The following is a 24,031-nucleotide window of genomic DNA, read 5'->3' on the forward strand; positions in this document are numbered from 1 at the left end:
TGTTTTTCCCCGACAAATGGCCCCATCTACACAGGGCTTTTTATTGCAAAAACGTCTTCCGCAAAAAGGATCGGAAGACGATATGCAAATGAGAACTCAAGATATGCAAATGAGCGCGTCACTTGCATTTCCTCTTCCGCAAAACACCTGCAGCCTCCCTCTGAAGCATTTAGCACCAGTCACAGAAGACAGGATACTGGGCTAACCTCACCCTTGGTCTGGCCATTCTTATGAGAACTGAACTCTGCACATCTTAGATCATGCAGTCTTTACTCACGACAAGCGGCTCATTTAGTCAACTGCTTTTAATGTACAATTATCATCCCCATTTTACAGAGTGGGAGATGAGAGAAACAATTTGTTAAGGTCACCCAACAGGCCAGAACCAGGAACAGACCCCATGGCTCTCAAGTCCCAGTCCAGAGCTCTACCCACTGGCCCACCCTGCCTGCCTGCACCTTTGCAGCAGGGATTGTCTCCCAGCTGTTTGTACAGTAGGATGGGGCACTGTACCAGTAGGATGGGGCACTGATTCTGACTGAGGCCTTTCAGGGCTGCGTTCAGGAAAATATTGAATAATCCTCTTCACTGAACAGAAGCCCTTCCAGCAGCCTAATCTACCCTTCAACATTTAGTAAACCGCTCCTAACACTTCCTGCAGCACCTGGGGGTTCCTCTGAAGTCTCCTACTCAAGCGCTGACTCACTCTCAGCCCGTGTTCTCTGCACTTCCCATGAAGATTAAAGAACAAGGTGATGGCGGCTCTAGACAGTCCGGTGCATTTCAGCTACTCTTGCTTCCAATCTTATAAATCTGTCTCAGCACAATGACCCCACTGACATATTTTCATTTCTGACAACTGCAACCAGGTAACAACCAGCGTGCAAGTCTCACATCACGAGAACATGCACAACACGAGTGTGGCAGCTACTCAATAGCACTGTAACAGGCCAGCATGCAGGGGAACCAAATTGCATGAGTGCCAATGCCCTGTACTCATGCGTGCTGGAGCATTTTTGGAGTGGGGACACTGAAAGCCAGGAACCTAAACTGAGAAGCCTGAACATAATGGAAACCACTTCAAACCAAGGGATGCAGTAGCGCCCCCCACATCTCAGGTTCCAGCATCTATGCCTGTGTTGTTGACAACAAAATGCGATTTTTCTGTAACTCAGGTGGTACATGCCTGTGATCGTGGAGTAGAAGGATCCAAGTTACAGGTTGAGTGTCACCATGACGCCATACTATACACGAAGTCGCTGAGTTGCAACAGATTTGCCATAGAGTCATTAATACAAACAAAACCACACGGTCCTGTTTGACGTTTATATTGAGACTCTTAAGAAAATACAGGAAGTACAGACTGAATCAAAGTAATGGTCCATCTCTTGTTATTATTATAGATTATTTGTATTTTCGTCATATCTAGGGACCTTAGTCCTGGACAAGGACCTCACTGGACTACATACTGCACAAACTGAACAAAAAGACATGCCCTGCCCCCAAAGGGCCAAGTATCTGTCACTGATCATGAGCACTACCAGCTACTTGTGGTACAAAGACCGTTACAGGGGACAATCATGGAGTAACTTGCTCAGAAAAAGTTAATTTCTAACCTCAAGTGCTTGGCATTTGGCTTATAACTTGAAGCATGAGGGCTTCTCTCTCTTATATTTTTCAATATATCTGATGAAACTATGGGACATTGGTATCCATAAAATGCCTGGCCTTTTTTTCAATTCTGATAAGCATTTGTCTGCGCTAATTTCCTGTGGCAGTGAGTTCCACAGATTGCCTCTGTGACCCAAAGACCTCTTGATCCCTATTGGTAGAAGGCAAGAAGGAGAAAGATCCCCTGCGTCCAACCAAAATATAAAGTAAATTCATTTAAAGTCTCTTACAAATATCTGTCCTCCATTGGTGGTCATAATCATTGAGAGATACACATATGGGGAAAATATGTGAGGAACTATGTATTTATGCTGAAAATCATATTACCTAGGCCTCACAGTTAAAGGCAGGTCATGTAAAGGTAGCGTGTATTGAGACAAATGTCTCCAGAAAAGGGGGAGGAAAAACATGTATCTCCCTGACGAACCATTATGTATCTTACAAAAGATGTCAATTACCATATTGACAATACTTAAGAGCTGGTGGAAATTTCAGAAGCGAATTAACAGGAAGAGGTGGGAATCCTGTTTTCAAGTGAATATCAAAAATCTGGTATATATGAGGGTGCAGAGGGATGCTCTGGCCACCTCCTGTCTGTGAAGACAAGCTTCCAGCAGGCCTGATCTTTAGAAAATGGGGATTTACCCCTCCAGGTTGAAAACGCTGGGGAAAGGACTCCGGGAAAGCCTGGCAAGTTAAGTTTCGGCTCTAGAAAGTACGCTATGATTCTGTTTTCTATTTAAACATTTGTTTCCAATATTATTCTTGTTCTTGGGTAAAAAACTTATTCTTGTCTCTATAAACGTATCTCAGAGCTGCGTACCAGGAGGGACAGCGACCCTGAGTTACCATACAAAGCTGGCGGCTCCTATTCTGTGGGGAGCAGTGAATCCAGTTCTGTGACTGCTCTGTGGAACGGTGGCTGGATGCCCCAGAGGGATGCACGGGGCCGGAGGTTCGGTTTGTGCTGTTCGCTCATCTGTACAGAGTGTGAGGCCTGCAGATGTAATACAAGCCTCAATAGTAGGGATGTAAAATCCTATTTAATTGGTTGACTGGTTACGTTTAACGGGTTAACCAATTAAAAGGGGAGGGGTGGCTAGCCCTCTCGCCTGCCGGGGCCGGTCTGGAGTGCCCTCCTCCCCGCATCTATGGCAGGTTCCACAGGCCTGGAGCAACCCCCTGCCCACGGGTGGGGCGGGGGGCTGCTCCAACCCGCACCAGTTAACCAGTTAACCATTCCCTGCCCCCACTCAGTAGATACAGAAAAGATTTTCTCATGCTAAGAGCACGGGTAGGAAGGTGCCTCACAATCAAGGGAGCCCCTGGGAAGCAGCAGTTTCTTAATTTCATTGCATGCCTCTTATTCTAACTATTGTGACGTGTTGATACACCAGCCAGCCCAGTGCGCTGGGTATAGTATAGGTCAGGGTGGGCAAAAGGGCCTCCGCGGGCTGCATTCGGCCTGCCAAGCGGGTGGATCCAGCCCACAAAGGCCCTGCTGCTCCCCTGCCCCCAGGCCAATTAGGGCCTGGGGGTGGGAGAGCTGCGTGAAGCTTCCTTCACCCTGCCCCAGCCCTGCGAGCAGCCTGTGGCACTTCAAATTGCCACGTGCTCTACAGGGCGGGAGGAGGCTTCCCGCACTCCCCCGTCCCCAGGCCCTGACTGGCTTGGGGGTTGGGGAGCATGCCAAGCCTCTTCCAGGGCATGGGTGCCTAGTGGGAAGGGGGGACAAAGGGTATCCCCCATCCCCAGGCCAATCATGGTCTGGGGGTTGGGTAACCCCCCCACTTCCCATTTAGGCCCCACCCCTTCCCGTTTAGGCCCCGCTCCTTCCTGTTTAGGCCCCGCCCCTTCCTGTTTAGGCCCCGCCCCTTCCTGTTTAGGCCCCGGGCTACTTCAAACATTTTTAAAGTGGCCTGTGGGCAAAAATTATTGCCCACCCCTGGTCTAGGTGCTACAAATACAAATGAGGAAGGTTTAATAGGCGCTCCCAATGTACCTTTGCTAAAAGTTTGCTAGCTTAGATACCTTTGTCATCCCATCGCTCGCTCCTCAAATCATGACAATGGGTCCACAATGGGTCCACACATAAAGATGCTAATGCCACGAGACAACCCCCGCATCCGCTTGCCCTGCTGTCCCCTTACTCTTGATCTATATCCTTAGCCTGGATCTCCTATACACTTTTTCAGTGGCTCTTTCTGCAGTGAGGCGCCTCCTTGCCTTTCTTCCCAGGATCCTTTGCAATATTTATGTTCTATTTCCATTCTAGCCATTGTCTGGGTGTGTGTGGCGGGTTTTTTTTTTCTTCCAATGTGTCACTCTACATTACTCAACATCGGATTTATTTAAACTAGTCTTTGCTGTTGCTTAGCAGATCTGAATACGCTTTCACATTGGAGTTTGCCGTCAGAACCATACAACCCTCTTCACAACCCTCCCCAGCAAGTCTGTACCTTCAGCAACTTTACTGAAGGAAAAAACCCAGCCCTTTCTGCCCCTTGGTCTGCTTGAGAAATGCTCAGTAGAGGTTTAAAAGAATAGCCTAGGTGCAAGGCAAGTAGGGAAGCTGCCAAAAATCCCACCTAATCTTGCTACTCAGCCTGGAAGCAATCTCGGAGACTATTAGTGTTCCATTTTCTACCCTGTACCTCAGAGCTTAAATAAGACCCCATCAAGTAAAATCACCATCAAGAGCTTGGTAAGAGTCCTAATTCAGAGCTAATATCAGCCGTCTCAGAGCAGCAAGCTAATTTTATATAATGGCCTTCAAACCAGACACAAAAGATACACACACCAAGGGGTCAGCCTTTGAAATCAGATTTGTGGAGAGGCGGAGGGAGGGGGAGTGAGAGGAGGGTGGAGTGAGGGGATGGGGGAGAGAAAACACGCTACCTAAATCTCTTGTGCAACGTTTGCTGAAAAATCACAAAAATCCTAAATCACGTGCAATGTTTGCTTGTTGGGCTTCCAACATCGGAAGTAACTGTAGAGTATCCGGCATCGCAGGTCTTTTGCGGCTTCCCTCCACATTCCGCTAGAAAGGATTTGTATTACGATACTAGTGCTTCCAGCCAAGATCAGGGGAGTGCCACATGCAATAATCCTGATCTCAGAGATCTTCCCGACTAAGTCGATAGAATGTGAAGTGAGAAAAAAGTAACCCGCTGTACTTTACAGTTTACTGAGCCATGGAATCCCAGGTCACACAAGAAATCTGTAGCAGAACACAGAGTGGAACCAAGACCTCGGGCATTTCAGTCCAGTGCCTTACCACAAGGCCAGCCTTCCTTTGTCTCAGCAGATTTGTCTTCCAGCAGTTTTATCTCAAGGTATCATGTATTTATTTGTTGCCCCAACCTGCCTGTCATCCAAGCACCAAAATCTCTAGTTCCTTTTAAATGGAGTTTTAAAGCAGACTTAGCTGGCCTGTGAAGCAGGAGTATTGCTGACGCTCAAGGTAGTAATGCAGCTGGGACATAGCTACCGGTATGGCTCCAGTTCATACAACTCATCAGCTGCTAAGCCAAACACTCTGTAGCGCCTGAGGGTTGTTTCACAGGACATGTCTACACGGAAACCGGAGGTGCGACTGCAGCACAGTGAAAAATAAAATATCACTCAACACCTTGAAGACTAATTTAGATAAAACACTTTAAAAATATAACTTAGGTAACAATCCTGCAGCACGGAGGATACCCCAGCAGCGCGGAGAAGATGAGACCTAACAGATCTGTACCAGTTATTAGCAAGTTTGTTTCCACTGTGTGCAATTCAAAAAATAAAGCAGAAAAGTTTTAATACATGCTAAAAAATAAACTTAGCAGTTACATAGTATCCCATCTTCAAAGTGCTTTACACAAGTAACTAATCAGTCCTCACTAACCCAGAAAGGAATGGAAGTAAGGACTCAATTTTACAGATGGGGTAACTAAGGCTCAGGGGTTAAGTGACTCACCAAAGGACACCAAAGGCATCAGTGGCAGCTCTTGGATTGGAAGCCTGACATTCCTGGCATCCAGTCCTGTGTTCCGACCATTAGACCTACCTATTTACTATTCGCAGAGCCAATTATCTTAAATTGACCAATTACTTTAAGTTGTGGGGGAGGGATAGCTCAGTGGTTTGAGCATTGGTCTACTAAACCGAGGATTGTGAGTTTAATCCTTGAGGGGGCCATTTAGGGATCTGGGGCAAATCTGTCAGGGATGGTACTTGGGCCTGCTGTGAAAGCAGGGCACTGGACTAGATGACCTCTCGAGGTCCCTTCCAGTTCTGTGAGATAGGCATATTTCCATTTATAAACAATTTTTCATACTTGCAGGACATTGAGTTCGATATAGAAGAGCATAATGGCTACTAATAAAGAGCTACGATCCAGTCAGTAGATGCAAAACTAGCATGTGCGTGACCCTATTCAGACCAAACAGAAAAATGCAGCTTTTCAAAACTCAAACGTCCGTGTTTAGCAGTGAGATACCTGGCACTCCCAGCTTCATTTCCACTTCTAACAGCTGAGTAATTGTACTGCCACTCTTAGCCAATTGCTTACAACCAGCCAAGAATTCAAGATGAAGACAAGGTTATCAGCAGCACGTCTCTGGGATTACCGATGACAAGTTCATTCTTGAGAATATTTTTACCTCTTAGATAAAAATAAAGGGAGGAGAGCAATTTGAAATACTGAACATGCCTGACAACAACTTGGTTATTACTTATGCTGACACAGAGATCCTTGGGCTATAAAATCCCAAAGGAGGAGGTGGAAGATCTGCCTTGGAAACTTGAGTAGGCAAAGCATTAGAGGTAATGCATTAGTTAACACACATAAGCACCTGGTGGAGGGATGTACCAGACCGACCGTATCTCTGTTTTCCATCTCTAATGTCAATGACTCCCTAGTAGGATAAAGTAATGTTAATAATCTGCACTTACATCTCACTTTTCATGAAGGACTGGAAACCGATTTCCAAGCAGGAAGCTTTTGGACACTGCTGTGGAACACAATCATTATTAGGGTGTTGAATTACTAGGTTACATCCAAGGTTTCAAAATGAAACCAGCGGAGAAAACAGAAACTTAACAGTTCTCATTCTCCTTTCCCGCTCTAACCACTAGACAACAGCCCCTCACATGGTACAGCTGTTGGTGAACTATCTTCCTTTACTCTGGTTCAAGAAAGGGTTAGATGCGCACTTTCAATTGCATAGAGTGTAGAATTTTTACTTCTTTAACTTGCTATCCCCTATTCACTGAACAGCTCCCCCCGCTCAGTTATTTGGTCACAAGACAGCCGGGAAATTCAGCTGTTATGCTTTCCAGTAACAATGGTAGTATTGAACTTATACACATTCAAAAGCTTTTCCCGGCTTCATTTTCTTGTAAATTTATTGTAACTTTTGTCTTCCCAAAAATCCATATGAAACAAAAATCTATCGCTCCTAATACACTCTCTGGAGAAGAGTTCAAAGTAGAGAATGAGGTTTGTTTATTTGATTTAGTCTTAGCAAGATATTCTCATTCATTCTCTCTCTCTCTCCCCCCCAGGACTAAGGGTCAGGAGACCTGGATTCTACTCCCGCTCTGCCACTTACCAATCCATAACTCCAGGAAAATCACTTAAACACCATGTGCCTTAGTTTCTCGATCTGTCAAATAACTAAAGTGCCTGCATGCTCATTGCTGTATAAGACATAAATAAGACTATCCGTACCCAAGTGGGCACACAATCTAAAAGACACACATAAGATCCCCTGGGTTGAAAGTAGGGATGTAAGTGATTACTACATTTAAATGCAGAGTCACAGTGGTCTTGGCTCACGCCAGCCTGGGACCTACCCCCGCTGCAGCTCTGCAGTTTAAATGCAGTAAAAGCCGAGCTGCCTGCGCACTTGGCTCCTACTACATTTAAACTGCAGAGCTGCAGCAGGGGTAGCTCCTGGACCGGGATGAGCCAGGACAGACCATCTTCCCTTATCGACTAATAGTGTAGTCAATACAAATTGTATCAACTACAGGATTAGTCAATTACCCGCCTCTTCGTTGAGAGGTCCTTAGATTAGCGTGAGCTAACATTTGTGGTCCTTGTGAAAGATGATTCTTAAAAGGGGATACTAACACTGAAAATCTGAGATGGAGAAGTCTATGTCTGCATACGGGGCAACACAGAAGAGAACAAGACTACTGGAGCTGGAAATGGAACTAATATTTACCTGTCAGATGGTCGGCCTTAACCAGTGAGGACTGGATTTATGTTGAGCCTCCCACCCAAGGCACCTGATTTGCCGAGAGCATTGAGGCACATATACGAGCTACCACACTACAGCACAGACATCATAATCCAGAGACTGAACACTAGCACTCACTATGAACCTCACAAGCCCGACAGGACAAGTATCCACATCAAATAATGCTTTTGCCTTGGCAATCCAGTGGTTCTCGCTGAGCAGTCGTTTGAACAATCACAGAGTTTTGGTCCCAACATGGGCTGAAATCAATAGCTCCATTATGAAGTCTAGTAAAGGAGGATTGTAAGAGAATTAAAAAAAATCAAAGATTTCTTCTTATGTCATCTTGAAGTAGCTCACAGAATCCTCTGCACAGCCAGAGCAGTTACGGAGCATTTCTCCGCTTCTCTCTCCATCCCTTGGCCAAACCCAATGAGGTCAGAATGCTGCTCCAGGGTGCACCCCCAATTTTTTTGACCCAACCGATAACCCAAACACACTTGTTAGGACAGCGTTTTCATGCACTGCGGGATGCTAACAAGACAGACACACAATAAGGGCAAGCAATTCAATGGCCAAGTATGTTCTGATCAAACACTGTGAGGCAGCAGAGCCCCTAGCAAAGAGGCAAAGGGCAGTGCAATTGGCAGACAAACGGGAACAAGGGAGGAACAGGTAAAGAGGAGTCAGCCTTGGAGTTGGCTACAAATAGCAAGAGCCTGGTGAGGTCTGACCCCTTCCATGGGATTGTGTCTTTACAGGAGCCCAGCAGAGCCAGGGGAGTTCAATTCAGAAATGCAGACTGACGGCTGCAGCAATGCCACGCGGGCTGAGTTTCCAAGCCATCTGGGACACTGCGTGGATGGAAACCTCAGAAAACCCAGACCGAGTGAGACTGTATCAAAAGTCTTACTGAAGTCTAGACATACCTCATCTACCGTTTCCCCATATTCGACAAGGCTTGCTACCCTGTCAAAGAAGGCTCTCCAGCTGGTAGGATACGATTTGTTCTGGAAAAAATCCACGCTCGCTATTACTTATCACTTTATTATCTTCTAGATGTTTGCAGATGGATTCCTTAATTATTTGCTCCACTATCTTTCCCGGCACAGAAACTGAAGTGATGGGTCTCTAATTTTCTGGACCGTGCCCGTTTCCCTTTTTATAGATGGGCACTACATGTGCCCTTTTGCAGTCTTCTGGAATCACTTCCGACTTCCATGACTTTTCAAATATTATAGCTAAAGGCTCAGATACGTCTTCTGTCAGCTCCTGGCATTCTAGGAGGCATTTCATCAGGGCCTAGTGACTTGAAGACATCTAACTTGTCTAAGTCATTTTTAACTTATTTCCCTATTTTAGCTTCCGAACCTGCCCCATTTCCACTGGCATTCACTATGTCAGGCGTCCAATCGCCACCAACCTTCTTGGGGAAAACTGAAACAAACAAGTCAGTAAGCACCTCTGCCATTTGCACATTTACTATTATTGTTTTTCCCTCGTACCCGAGTAACGTGCCTACCCTGTCCTTGCTCTTCCTCTTGTTTCTAATGTACATTCTGTATGGACTATAAGCTCATCACGGCAGGAACAAGGGGTCTTTCCTTATACCCTGTACGACACCAAGGACGCTTGTGGCTCCTGACTAGATAAGAGGCTGCATTAGCTTTCACACGCTTCATTTCCTAACTTGCTGTGCACTATTCAAGGGCTCCCACATCCTCTCTCCTCCTTGGCTGCAATTACACTGAAGAGAGATCCAGAGCAGCTGTGTCTGGACACCCTCCTGTTGCTCTAATGCCCCTGCGAGTCCAAGTTCCGAGTGTGGAATGTCGATGTGGACCAGATGGATGCTGAGGGCATCGTGCTCGCAAAATGCTAAGGAAACCCGGCACATGACTCAAGTGGCCACTCCCTAGTCCAGGAGCAGAGGTGAATGGCCCCAGAGGAGTGGTCTCCGGGCCATAAGAAAAGGACAAGCATCACAGTGGAGAGATACAAAGAGAAACTGAAGGACCCCACACGGGCTAGCCACACGAGCATAGTAGACGCAAAGATTCAAGCGACAGGGGAATTGCGACTTTGCATTGATGGAAAAGCAGAGACTCGGTGAAGCACTGGGGCAATGTGTCTCAACCTTTTTCAAACCAGCCACCAGCTTGCTGCTTTCTTACACTGTGTCAGGGAGAACTCAGGGATTGGTGCTGGCCACAGGCTAGTCGGTGAATAACACTGCTCTAGGGTAGCACACGTGCATGCCTCCTGACCGGTGGGAGGGTGGGCAGCACAGCACTCAAGAAATACAGCCTGCTAGCCGGCTTGGAAATTAAGGGAAACTAGTTTGCTTCTCCAGAAAGGGAGGAGGGTCTATTCGGGAGTAAGGATGTAACAGTCTAGTCCATTAACCAATGAGCAAAAGCTTATAGGTTAATGTTATAGACGACACGCATTTCCCCTCCTGTCCAGAATCTGGATCTACGCAAACATCAGAACTACTTATTGGATGCTGGTTTTATTTTACAGTCTTCCGTCCCACTAGAGACTAGGCCTACCCAGCTTGGGGGAACGGACAGGATCACAACACAAGGGAAGGCTGCAGGCCACTATTACAATACAGCATCAGCCTTCCAAGCCTTTCCACAATGCTGAGGCACAAAACCACTGGAGTTTTGCCACTGAAGCCAAAGCAGATTTTGTAGCTGTGGACAAAGTTTATGATGTTGTGCTATATGCTGAAGATCTGTGTGTTTTGCTGGAGTCTCCATATACAGGATGTGCCGTGTCAGCATGTTTATAGTATCATAAATTTAACCTGTTTCCTAACTTGTGTGTGTTTACATTTGTCAACCTAATATGAGAACAGCTGGATCTGCGCTGAGTGTGGACTGAGGAAATCTGGGCTCACTATCTAGCTCAAACACAGTATTCTTGTGCAAGTCATAAGGGGTTGTTTTTCCCAACCTCCATTTCCCATCTATAAAATGGAGATAATACTTCCTTCCTCAAGCTTTCAGTCGGACTTGTCTTTTTAGATTATAAGCTCTTGGAATCATGGCCAATGTCTGTGTCTGCACAGCAGTCAGTACAACGGGGCCCCGATCTCACTATGCTACTACTAACAATTATGATATTAAATTATCTTACCCTATTGCATTTTCACATGAACTATACAACAAACCTAGAAGGGGGGTTATGCATGTCTCCAAAGGAAGGAGTGACATGGCTAGAGATGTTACTTCCAATCTTTTCCGAGGGGATATGCTGAAGGAACAGAATAAAAACGATTGTTCACAAGAGCAGTAACAGGCTCTTCTTTCAAGGGAGATATTTCACAGCAGAAGGGGCAGATGCATGACCAAACACTGATGCAAACTGTTGGATATACGACAGTCCCTTATTGTGCAGTGCTGGGAAGCTTACCACCAACTTGGTAAAAATAGGATTAATTACATTTAACTGCTTAAGCAAAAACGCTTGGCGAGAACGCTTCAGACCCCTAAACACAGCTCTTTCTAACAGCGACTTATGATTCTAGAGAAAACACGCGCCACTCGCTAAGCATTCTAAGCGCGCTCACCTCTCAAAGAAGTCACTAGCAATGGAGGGAACAGGCCAGATCAGCCCCTTCCTTTTGTTCCATTCTCTCATCTCACCTTCTTTCAAAGTACTCTGTGATCTTCTTCCTCACTGGGGAGAATCCCCTTTCCCCAGGTTAATTGCTCTCCAGATACTACTTGCTTATCCAAACACTTGCAACTCCCAACTCTAAATGCAGCCACATGAAGGGTCCGGACCAGGGGTGGACAAAAGGGACTCTGTGGGCCGGATCCGGCCCGTGGAGGCCCTGCTGCTCCCCCGCCCGTAGGCCAATTAGGGCCTGGGGTCAAGGGAAGCGCACAAAGATCCTCTGCCCTGCCAGGAGCACGTAGCACTTAGAAAAGTGCCGTGTGCCCCTAGCACATGGGTTCCCAAACCGGGGGGCGTGCCAAAATTCCAGGGGGGCTGCAAGGCGGGGGGGTGTGAAGGTTTCTCAAAAATCAAAAAGGAGGCGTGATGCCGAAAGGTTTGGGAACCACTATCCCAGCAGGACAGAGGAAGCTTTGTGGGCGCCTCCATCTCCAAGCTCCGATTGGCTTAGGGGCAGGAGGAGCGTGCGAAATTTCCTCCGCCCTCTCCCTGCCCTGCGAGGAGCACGCAGCACTCCTCGCAGGGCGGGAGGAGGCATTGAACTTTCCTACACTCCCTGGCCAATCAGGGCTTGCGGGGCGGGGGAGGGCATGAAGTCTCATCCCACCTTGCCAGGAGCACGTGGCACTTTGAAGTGCTACATGCTCCTGGCAGGGCAGAGGAAACTTTGTGTACTTGCCCCGCTCCTAGGCCTCTTCCCGCCCTGCCAGGGGCATGGGTGCTAAGTGGGAAGGGGGGGAGGGCAAAGGGCCTCTCCCACCTCCAGACCAATTATGGTCTGTGGGTGGGGAAGCCCGGAAGCATCCTGTCCCTGTCCCTTCCGTTTTAGGCCCTGCCCCTTCCGAGGTGGCCCCCAGCCAAAAACTATTGCCTACACCTGGTCAGGATTCACCCAGTGACATCTGGACTCCAAGTGAATTTTCCCAAGAGCAGAAAACAATCAGGTAAAGAACTGGAAAGAAATTAACCAGTACACTTAGACTTTCTGGTCCCCTGAGTGTGGTAGTGCACCTAATTATGATTGTCTAAATTATGTATAGGAGCTTCTACCAAGAACTGTCTGAAGTTTCTTTATTGTTAAAATGGAAGCTGTTTAAGAATGGCTCAATCATCAGGTTACTAGTTAGATTTGTTACTTACACACACACACACACACACACTCTCCCCCCTCCCCCATTTCAGTGCTGATTCAAAATGTAGGTTTGCTGGGTGTTGAATGTTTGTTGGGTTTCTGATGGAAAAGAAGGAGACACAGCTTTTCTCTGACAAACAGCCAGCCTGTAAAGTGCTGAAGGAATGAGCAAGTGTACTTGATCCATTTTATATTATTGTATTGTAATCTGAACTGCACGGATTTACTGTATTTTGACTTGACAGAAAAATCACTACAATTTTAGCTGTTTTCTAGATGTAATCAAGATTCTTTGGAGGAAAGAAAGCACATATAGTGACAGCTTTGTTGTCTGGCACTTTGCTAACTAAAAAACGTTGTTAACCAGCATCGACCCCAGCTACAATACAGCCGGTCCCCGACTTACAAACAAGTTACGTACCAAACACTAGGTCGTAACTCGATCTGTTCGTAAGTTGGATTACATTCACTTACGTACGGCCGTGCTGTTCATAAGTGTATATTTCATTTGTAACTTGGGTTCCGGCTGTATAGGAGGTTGGTCCTAAATACGAACAGTCATAAGTCGATGGGTTCATAACACGGGGACTGGCTGTATTGCTGCCATTTACATACAGTGCGCACAAGGAACTGGCTTTTAAGCTGCCTCCCCACATGTACTACTCCCTCTGAGCTGCCGCCTCTGATACAGAGGCAGCAATGTGTGTGGAGGGCGGGTGGGAGGAGGGGTGAGAACAGGTGGCTCTGCAGGAGCAGGCACATGCAGGGAGCCAGTACATGCAGGGAGCCAGCTTAAAACCTGACTTCCTGCATGTACCAGCTCCCACCTCCCACACTCCTTGCTGCCTCTGATACAGAGGCAGCAGTTCAGGGAGAGGGGGGACCTTCGTGTAACCGGGCACATTCACATACCTATTTCACAGACAAACATTTGTTCTAAAATGTATTTGCATATATAAAATATTAAGAAAATAATAATTTAGACACACTGGCTAGACATGTACAGTATGTAGCCAGATGAAAAGCTCTCCTATCGACCTCTTCCTGTCATTCTACTTGTCCCACTGTCCTCACTTCCTGATTGTTCTAGTTCATGGGGCCGGAACCTGAAAACACCTCCTACCTAGTGGAGTGATTACCACCACGATCTGTGGAGCACATTCAGCAGTATCAAAACCAAGATGAGAACCCACGACTTCCTACTCCCAGCTCTGTACTTTGCCCACAATAGAACTCAACTGTGAGGACTCTGGGGTAGATCGGAGGTTGGATCTCAGACTGTGCCAAGCCAGTTTGAAGAAGGTGGGTTGTTTTTTTTTTAATTTACTGGAACAACATGCTGGGTGCACAAAACATAAAACCTTCACTTCAAATTCTGGTCTCTCCTTAGCCAGAGGAGAGATTTATTCCCTTACATTTTACAAAGCATGCTTTCCCTCTTTTTTGAGGAAGTATTTTCTTATTCATTTTTAACTATGAGGAGAGATGGAAAACCACAATCCAGCCTCAAAGTCGTCACATCTTTTCAACTCAAAGGCAGTGCAGCTTCTCACAAGAGCTCAACACCAGGGCTCCCATGGAATAAAACAAAAAACATTTACTCTTTCGCCTCCATGAGTGGGAAAAATCAGATGCTTGGTACTGACGATAGAATATCGATTTGCATCTATTCACAGAGATTAAGGTCACCAGGGAGCATTAGATCATTTTGTCCAGGGCTTCCCAACCTATGGGTTGGAACCCAAATATGGGTCGCCATTATATTTCAAAAGGGTCGCCAAGTGTCTCCCCAGGTGGATCTGTCCCCTCTTATCTCCCCATTTTTGAATTGCCTTGGGTCACCAAGTCTTCCTGAATTGTCAAAATGGGTCCCCATCTGGGAACCGCTGGTCTAGTCTAACTTCCTGTCTAGCACAGCCTCACCCACATTTTCACAATAGCAGGGGTTTGAACCCCAACACACTGTCCAACTTCCAGCCTGAGTAGTTACACTGTATCTAACATCAATTCTACTTGCAACTTCCACTGGGGCAGGGGAGAAGTGGGGGCATGGTACCAACTGCTTTTAGAAGGAGAAGTGGAAAGGAACAAGGAGCAAAATTGCCACCACATTTCACTACAGTGTAACTGCCTTTTGGTGGCCAGCACATGACTCTTACATACTTCATCTACATCAGTAGTAAGCTGGGGCTGAAAGCCTTCTAGATGAAAGTCATGATGGGTATATTTTATCAAAGTAACCGTGTCAGTGGAGTAGTTTAAATCCAGTTCACTCCCCATGGGAATTACACTCCTTCTAAGTCACTTAAGCGCTACGGAAAAGTTTATCTTAACACAGATGGTGCTGGCTATTACAGTCGGAAGTGCTGGGCAACCTTACTAAGGCCTAGCGTTCCGTTCTATAATTTTCCATGCCAGCTGAATTGTTTTTGGAAAGCTTCAGCCATTTCTGACAAGTATATTAATGATATGTGACCATGTAAATAAAGCCTGCATCATAGTGCATATGCACAAGGGGGCCGAATTCAAGGTTCACAGCCAATCTGAATTCTTGCATTTCCTAACTTTTCAGTAGTTAACCTGGCAACCTTCATGTTCTTTTAACTTGGTTTTTTTTTTTTTTTTTTTTGATATGTCATATAACTACGCTGTGTTTATCATCGAAAGAAGGGAAAAGAATCTGAGAACCTTATTAAACCAGCTCTGCCGTGCTCATTCAGAAGTTACCACCTCAGCTTCTACTGTTTGGCACAGACCTGTGCTATGCACACTCCAGCTCCCTCATGCGTTTGCTTTCTGAGCGTAGCTCTCTGGGGTTCCTCTCGTCTTTAAAATAAAAACACGAACAAAACCCGCACGTATGTAGACACATGCTACTCGACACTTGGAGGCTTTGTGCAGAAAAAGCTGACTGCTGGCATGTCAGCTAGAAAGCAGGCCTTCGAAGGCTCCCAACAGCAACACGATCCATGACACAAAACAGTCTTTCCCCATCCTCATCACTCCCGCATGTTTGGGGGCAAAACGCCGGAGTGAGGAAAGGCAGCCAAGGCAAAGGGACAGCTTGGAATTCTCCTGACACCTTCCCACAGTGCTGAGGGCTCTCAGTTCCCAAAGGTGGCTGAGAACAACAGTTTGCAGGATCAGGCCCAGAGTGAATGGTAATTTCAGGGCTGAGGTGATGCAGAGAGCATCATGGCCCTGTTATTTCCTTAACACACCCAGGTGTTCAAGGGGAATGTGGCACGTTAGTATTAACCCTCAGCCCAGCAGGAAAATACGGCTCTCATGCTGGATGCCAGAGGAACACAAGCCTGAAGAAAGAGTAGTCTGCTGAGTTTGACAGGCAGCACAGTTCAGCAAAAGGCACAGAACCAGCAGTCAGGAGAGTTGGCTTAGTCCCCGGCTCTGCCACAGACTTGCTGTGTAACCCTGGGTAAGTCACTTTACCCTATTGTGTCCCCTTCTACAAAATGAGGGGTTCAGAGACTCGCCCATTTCACAATGTGCTTTGAGATCTATAGGGGCAGAATTGTTAAGCCTTTGAAGCAACAAGTTATTATACTGTCCATGAACATGGCATTTACAGCTGTGTCTTATCCAGAGGTTGTAAATCCATAGGTAGCTAATCAGGAACAGAACCCAGTTAAGTGGTTCAAAAGCAAAACTCCTGCAGCTTCTCAACTCCCTTTACAAAAACCCCATACCCATTAAGTGGTAACCGATGGCTCTGAGATCAGGTTTCTTTGCTTATTTCCTGTCACAGAATAAACTAAGTGCTTCTTTCATACATTTCCAGGCCCCCAGGAATCATCCAGTCTGCCCCCGTGCATAGCACAAGCCAGACAACTTCCCCCACTGCTGCATCAAACCCAACAATTTACAATCCCTCTTTGTATCAGTTTTCCCCAAACTCACTTCATGGCTCCATCTCAGAGAGGCTGCTGATGCAAACCCTCTCCCCAGCTGCAGCAGCTAAGCCGAGAGCGATCGGATACAAATGCCCTTTATTAACCCCGCTGCCTGGATTGCTGGGTAGCAACTGACGCTTCTGCTTCATACGGCATTTCCTTTTGTTAAACAACAATAACCACCCGGCACATCAGGGCCATCCACATCCTGCCTTCCCCCTGCTACCCACAGGCATGTGACACTCATGACATACCTAAGATGGTACGGCAGCACGTAAATCGGAGCCAGAGCGCCTGTCGTCCCCTCTCTCTGCCCACCCTCAACGAAGAGGCACTCTGTGCGCGGCGACCGTCGCTATTTCACATGGCCCCGGCTCTGCACCTGTTCTCCAGCAGGAGGAAAAACAAAGCAGGAGCTGGCCTCTTTGACTCACTGGTTGGACCCTGGTGATAAGACGGACAGCTGCTGACAAAAGCTCCTCTCTTAGATAAATACTTCCCAAGTAGGGATGAGAAAGGTTAACCAGCAGGCAAGCATCAGCCTTCCTGTGTGAGGCCACGGGCTCATCATGGACCGAGGCACTCCAGCCTGTCCAGGAGAGACCCTGTCCATGGTAGAAGAGGGTACAGGCAGGGGCTGTTCCAGACTGGCTGCGGTGGGCAGGGAGGGGGCACCTCGCCCCTCCCCTGAGCCCTTCTTTAATCAGTTAACCAGTTCAGCATCACATTTAACCGGTTAACCAATTAAACAGGATTTTACATCCCTATTCCCAAGTTCAATCACGTGCTTGGTCTTCATGCTACAAGGAAAGAACTCTCCCACCAAAGTGAATACCACATGAACCCGGTCCCTCTTTCTCTTGGCAAAACACAAGACATGGCGGATTTCCATCTGCATGAGACTACAATGCAATTGCAGATCTGAAAACTTAAGAGACATGGGGAGGGGAGGAGAATTTATTCTTTCTTTTTTCAAATTGAAAAGACCTTTGCAAAGTCCTCCAGGCAGATTTCTAGCTCACAACCAGGAGTTACTTGACCAGCAAAGCTGATGAAGGGAACTCAATATTCACAGCAAAATATATGCCCCAGTGACAAGCAAAGAACATTGTGTGTGTCCATTTGACAAACAGTCTGTGAATGTATCAGTACTGTAAGTCTTAAAAAAGCATATTACTTAAAAAAAATGCCAGTCTAAAGTTTTCAGAAGTGACTAATAATTTAGGTACCCAACTTGAAGCATCTTAAAAGGGACAAATTGGGCAGCCTTATTCTGAGACACCCCAATTCAATGGCCCCACAATTAAGATATTTCCGCTTTAAGAAAATAGTATGCAAGTATTAAGTTATATAGTGCCCTAGGTAACATGGTTCCTTAAAGATACAAAGCAAAGTTCCTGCCTTAAGGAATTTACGGTCTAAATTAAACAACATTAACTATTCCAGTGTATAATAATTATTGATACTGTATTAGCATAGACACCTGGTAAGCTGAATTTAGCTCGCCCACAAAAAGAATGGCAATTTCTCTTCGCTTCTCAGCAGGTACTTCACGGTATATCACCACTCAGGATTTCTTATGAGCAGGGCTCGACAAACAATACAATCTACTCGCCTGTGGCGAAAAGATTTCAGCCGTGCACCCTGTTCATTCACGGCGCGCGCATGCGCATTGCAGCTCTTGCGCATGCGCAGTATGGGGCTGGCGAGCAGTTTTTGCCACCATTCGTCGAGCCCTGCTTATGAGATTTCACCAGGGTGGACTGATTTAAATCAAGATGATTTAAATGACCCCCAAAATATCAACAATTTAAATCAAGTTTCCCACTGATACGTCTTCAACAGTGGTTCAGATGTGATCACTAAAACATGTTACAGCTCAGTATAGCATGTTATGTACTTGATCATTAACCTCCACCCGTATTTTGTACTCTGGGCAACTATTGGTTCATACCAGTTTTTTTCCTATTCATGATTACATCGCTTTTAATACCAACAAGGCCGGGGTATCTATGATATGCATTCAACAATCTGTATGCTCTATCATTCAAAATATTTTCTAATAAAAGTTTTAATCTACTTAAAATATTGGGTGGACCCTTCATCAGTTGGATCATCACAAGCCTCGGAAGGGAATAGACTCTGATGTAATGGATCGTCATCAGGAGACAGAGAAGACTACAGAAATTCATTCCTGAACAAGTCTCCCCTCCAACCTCAACCCCATATGAAAAAGAAAACTCAATGCAGGTAAGCTGATTTAGACCATTATGCTTTTCATCATGGGGCCAATATATCTTTTTATGTATAAAAAGATATACTGACATTGGAAAAGGTTCAGAAAAGGGCAACAAAAATGATTAGGGGTTTGGAATGGGTCCCATATGAAGAGAGATTAAAAAGACTTGGACTTTTCAGCTTAGACAAGAGGAGACTAACAGGGGATATGATCGAGGTCTATAAAATCATGAGTGGTGTGGAAAAAGTGAATAAGGAAAAGTTATTTACTTGTTCCCACAATATAAGAACTAGGGGTCACCAAATGAAATTAATAGGCAGCAAGTTGGTTTAAAACAAACAAAAGGAAGTTTTTCTTCACTCAGTGCACAGTCAACCTGTGGAACTCCTTGCCAGAGGATGTTGTGAAGACTAGGACTTTAACAGAGTTCAAAAAAGAGCGAGATAAAATCATGCAGGGTAGGTCCATCAATGGCTATAGTCCACCCCATATTACCTCTCTCAACAACCTTATACACAATTGTCCACCTGCCCGAAGGACCCAGCAGGGGTGGCAAAAGTGAGTTGACTTCTTTAGGTCAGATCCAGAAGGCTGATAGAGGTACCATAAGACATTAAGTGCTACAGTGACATCAACATATTGTTAACCCAGTACAGGGCTCTTCCTCATCAATCATACAACAGAGGCTGCTGTGTCCCTGAGTCTCAGATCCCAAAGGAAACAGATGAAAGATGAATCCAGAAGAGGCCAGGATGACATTAGCAGGCAGGGAGAATCAATGTGAATCTTTAGATGAATTCTTGCTTGAGAGCAAACATCTGGCCCTGCGTTGCCTCAGCGGTCTCATGGTTCTTCTCAGCTCATGCTTGGAAGAGCAGCAGTTCCCAAGGATTGTTTTTTTGTTTTTTTTTTTAAATCTTAGCTCTCAGATGAGGGATCATCTGTGGAATTCTGCACTTTTCTTCGAGACTGGACTAGCGAAAGACGCTCTCCTTTGGGCTGACTCATTCACCTGGGCACAAAGATGAACATGCAGCTACTCACTCAAGCAAGCAAAGGGACAGAGTATATCGTGCCGAGGCTCAGCAGTCTTTGCTGGCTGCTTCTTCAGTATAGATGCTATTTCCAAATCCCGATTGTCAAGCCCTAGCGATCAACGAGACAAGAGAGAGAGGAACCATTGTAGCTAGAGTGGACGGGATGAAAAAGGGCACTTTTTGTCAACGGAACAGCAAAGTTGACATGGGCTCTTAAGAGGACAGAGAAAGGAGAAAGGGTTTGGGAGAACTAAAAACAAAAGAAAATAAAACCCACCAAAAAATGAAATGCAACGAGGCCGCTGTGTGCCGTTAGCATTTTGCATTTACGTTGTTCATTGGCCTGCGAATACCGATTGCAAGTTCTCTGGACCAGGGATGGCATCTGTCTTTATGTTTGCAAAGCACTTGACACAATAAGGCCCTGATTTTGGGCAGCGATTTAAGGTGCTACCAGAACACAAATAATTAATAAAACCCACCATGATGGGCACTCCGAGGCTCAAGCCTGCAAGCTGCCAGGCAGCCTTAGCAGACAATGCTTGTGTGAAAAATTTGCGACAGCTGAAAATGAGGCTGAATCACGTCTTTCTATTTGCAGGGCACAATACAGGTCTATGCTTAACAACCAAATTGCAAAACTGCCTTAGGCACTTGGCCTGGAAAGTGAAGCAGCTGTATTTGTTTCAACTGACTTGAATTCGGGGGGGGACGGGGGGGGACGGGACTTGAGAGTTCTGTGGAAGGAACTGATGTTCTTAATCTATTTACATCAGGTGCTACAATCATGGAAGGAAGCCTTAGACAGCTGCATAATTTAATATTAACAGGCCAAATTCATTCCTGTAACCGTACCACAGATATCAATGGGTTTACCCCAGAGATAAAACAGACAAATCCATATTAATCTCAGTGAAGACGTCTCAGAGGGGCAGCCGTGTTAGTCTATAACAAAGAATGAGGAGTCCCGTGACACCTTAGAGACCAAGAAAAATATATAGGATCATGAACGTCTGTGGGTAAAACCTACTTCATCTGACGTTGCCTTCATCTGACAGCGTATTCTCTACTGCCCACATTTTCCTTGTGTCCCCTAACTCAGTGTTTCTCAACTTTTTTTAATAAAATACAGGCAGTCCCCGGGTTACTTATAAGATAGGGACTGTAGGTTTGTTCTTAAGTTGAATTTGTATGTAAGTCGGAACTGGTACATATTGTAGGGGAAACTCTAGCCAAACTTTTCTCCAGAGCTCAGTTTTATTCTCCCACACCTCACTTCCCTCCGTCCTTTATTCTCAAGCTGAGGTGTCTGCTGAGAAAAGCCGCTCCGCGTCTCCCTGGTCTGCTGGGGGGGCGCTAGCTTCGCATCTCCCTGGTCTGCTGGGGGGGCACTAGCTTCGCATCTCCCTGGTCTGCTGGGGGGGCGCTAGCTTCGCATCTCCCTGGTCTGCTGGGGGGAAGCAGCTAGTGCGGGGTTGCCTCACCCCATTTGTAAGTAGGGATCCGATGTAAGTCGGATCCATGTAACCCGGGGACTTCCTGTACTCCTTAAAAAAAAAAAAAAAGTACCCTCCCTTTAAAAAAAAAATGGTACGTACCCACAGTACCTACAGTTTTCAGACACACACACAAATTTTCTACCATTACAACACATTTGTTTAAACAACTTAATCATAGCTGTGTAAGAGGTGAAATTTTGGGGTGTAAAAAGTACAAAAATAATGAAGTGCTGTAAATCGTAAAAGAAAAAAAATCAATTTTCTCCAAATTTCAGTTGTGTTGATATACCCCCCAGACTTCTCTTGAGTACCCGAGGGTACTCATAGCACTGGTTGAGAAACACTGCACTAGCTAATGGTTGATGCCAGTATCAGAGAGGTTTGTGTGATGCAGAATCTTGTTCACTAGGAACCAGAGTCCACTAAGTGTCTTGCCAAGACGAGAATTCAGGATTCTGCACTTTCCATTATAGAGACAGCCAAACAGCAAGATCCCTTTTTCTGCTCGTGTCCATCGAGACAAGCGACGCATAGACTTTCCAAATACACTGGGCATTTTAGGCACACACTGCTCCTGTCAGCAGTCTTGGGGTTTTGAAGTTTGAAAGGATTTGTTTGTTTTTTAAGATTTTCAGGTCACCTGTAAGATGCAAAAGCTCAGCTTAGAAAACGAGGCTGTCAGATGGTCTCTCCGCGAGACAGTATCTGTTCCCAGGGCACAGACTCAGCGCCCTGTGAACTCCGTACACCATCTGGATCTTACATATTTGAACTCGGCAGTTCTACTGCTACTCTTTTGATGTGTTACCGTTTGTGGAGGTGGCGTTCCCAAAGGCCTTTAACAATTGGGGGAGAGATTCAGCTTTATAAAAACAGTGAAACAAAATTTGTTTAAAAGACACTCAAGTAATGTTTCTCTTGTCACTCTAGTCTTTGCTCTCTGTTGTTTTGCTAGGCAAACGGGGGCTGTGCTTGGCACAAAAACAAAGGATTTGCCCACAGGGCAGAGACAATGTTTACAGACATCTGTCATTCACACCAGTGTCAACCTTTACCCCAGCGCCTTGCCTCCACTGGCCAAAGGAGAAAAGCAAATGACAGATGTCTGCCACAAAGAGGCTTAGCGGGCATCATGTTCATGGAGGAATTACTCTAACGACACAAAAACAAGCTTCCGTCTGCAAACAGATCCCTGTTATTCAGCTTCAGGAACAAAGTTACAGGGCTTAATAACCAGAAGCCCGAGGCTAGAGCCTTAGCATCTAGGTCATTGCATTTGGAAGGTGGACCATTTAGCTGATCTCAATGACAGCGAAATTTCAACATGCTGCCACGGGCGATATCTGTAGGAAGAAGAGGGGCTAAAACATCATAGGCTTGAGGCCCAGGCAAAAGTAGTCAAGCCATTGCGAATACAGTAAAACCTGCTCTATCTGGAACTTAAGCACCTGGAAAACTGTAGAAACCAGCAAATTTCTGACGCAGGGAAAAGCAAAACAAACAAACAAACAAAAAGGAAACTGGCCCTTTAAGTATCGGGTTGCTCTTCAGATGAGCATGCAGCACATATCTGGGGAAGGGGTGAACGACAGCCATAAGCAAGCATATAATATATGGAGATATACCTAGCTCATAGAACTGGAAGGGACCTTGAGAGGTCATCGAGTCCAAGTCCCCTGCCCTCATGGCAGGACCAAGTACCTTCCCTGACAGATTTGCCCCAGATCCCTAAATGGCCCCCTCAAGGATTAAACTCACAACCCTGGGTTTAGCAGGCCAATGCTCAAACCACTGAGCTATCTCTATGGCAAGCTCTCCCCGTGGCTTCTGGCACGCACCCCGCGGCTCCGGCCCCCGCCATTTCCCCCTCTCGCCCCCCAGCTTCCACCCCCCCACACCAGGCCGCATCTGCCCCCTCCCCAGTGGCTCGTGGCCCCCCCCGCCCCCTCCAGCAGGCCACATCCCAGCCCCTGTGCCCCCTCCCCACTCGGAGGCCCCACACAGCTCCCACCCCCCACTCAGATAACCAGAATGTTTAAGTCACCGGTACGCCCTAATCACCGGGTGTGCCGGATAACACAGGTTTTACTGTCTCAGGTAAAGTGGAGCTGTGAGCAGGAGGCAGGCCCTGGTCACAGATTTTTGCCGGGACACATCTATGACATGACAGAAACACACATACCTAAGAGGTACGAGGCACAAATCGTGTAAACCCATTCCAGAAGGATGGCACCACAACCCTCTTAGGAAACATCTTGGTATCAACACACTTTCCATAGGTAACAGGAACGTAGTGACCCGGGTTCAGGACGACAGCATGACAGACAGGGGTGTTTTGACGGAACCACCAGGTGCAAGGTACAGGTGTGTCAGCGGGTGGCACCCTGACCGGTCAGGAGCGATGTGCCACTTCTCTGTAGCTGTACCTGTATATCTCTGTACAAAGGTGTCCTTGTCTGGTCTAATCTCGCCACTGACGGAGCTGGTCCATTGCCAGGGACATACTTGTGTCTGCTGGATACTAGGGATGTGAAGGTTTTACCGGTGAGGGTTAACGGGTGGGGCTGGAGTAGCTCCAGCCCCATGGGGAGAGGTGCTCCAGCATAGCTGCCGGAGCAGCCCCTG

The 24,031-nt window shown here is 46.4% G+C and overlaps 1 protein-coding gene across 6 annotated transcripts in view; it reads right to left on the reverse strand.

Moving 5' to 3' along the window:
* Positions 1 to 24,031, reverse strand: part of EXTL3 (exostosin like glycosyltransferase 3) — a 220,813-nt gene that overhangs the window by 68,251 nt on the left and 128,531 nt on the right. The window contains exon 1 of one of the 6 annotated variants that reach the window (XM_075923263.1): positions 16,886 to 18,302. The exons of the other annotated variants lie outside the window; for them this stretch is intronic. The gene's annotated coding sequence lies outside the window, so the exon portion shown is untranslated. Of the gene's footprint in view, positions 1 to 16,885; positions 18,303 to 24,031 lie in introns of those variants that run through there. 6 annotated transcript variants of the gene reach the window in all.

This window comes from Pelodiscus sinensis, chromosome 3 (assembly GCF_049634645.1).
Source record: "Pelodiscus sinensis isolate JC-2024 chromosome 3, ASM4963464v1, whole genome shotgun sequence".
Taxonomy (NCBI): domain Eukaryota; kingdom Metazoa; phylum Chordata; order Testudines; family Trionychidae; genus Pelodiscus; species Pelodiscus sinensis.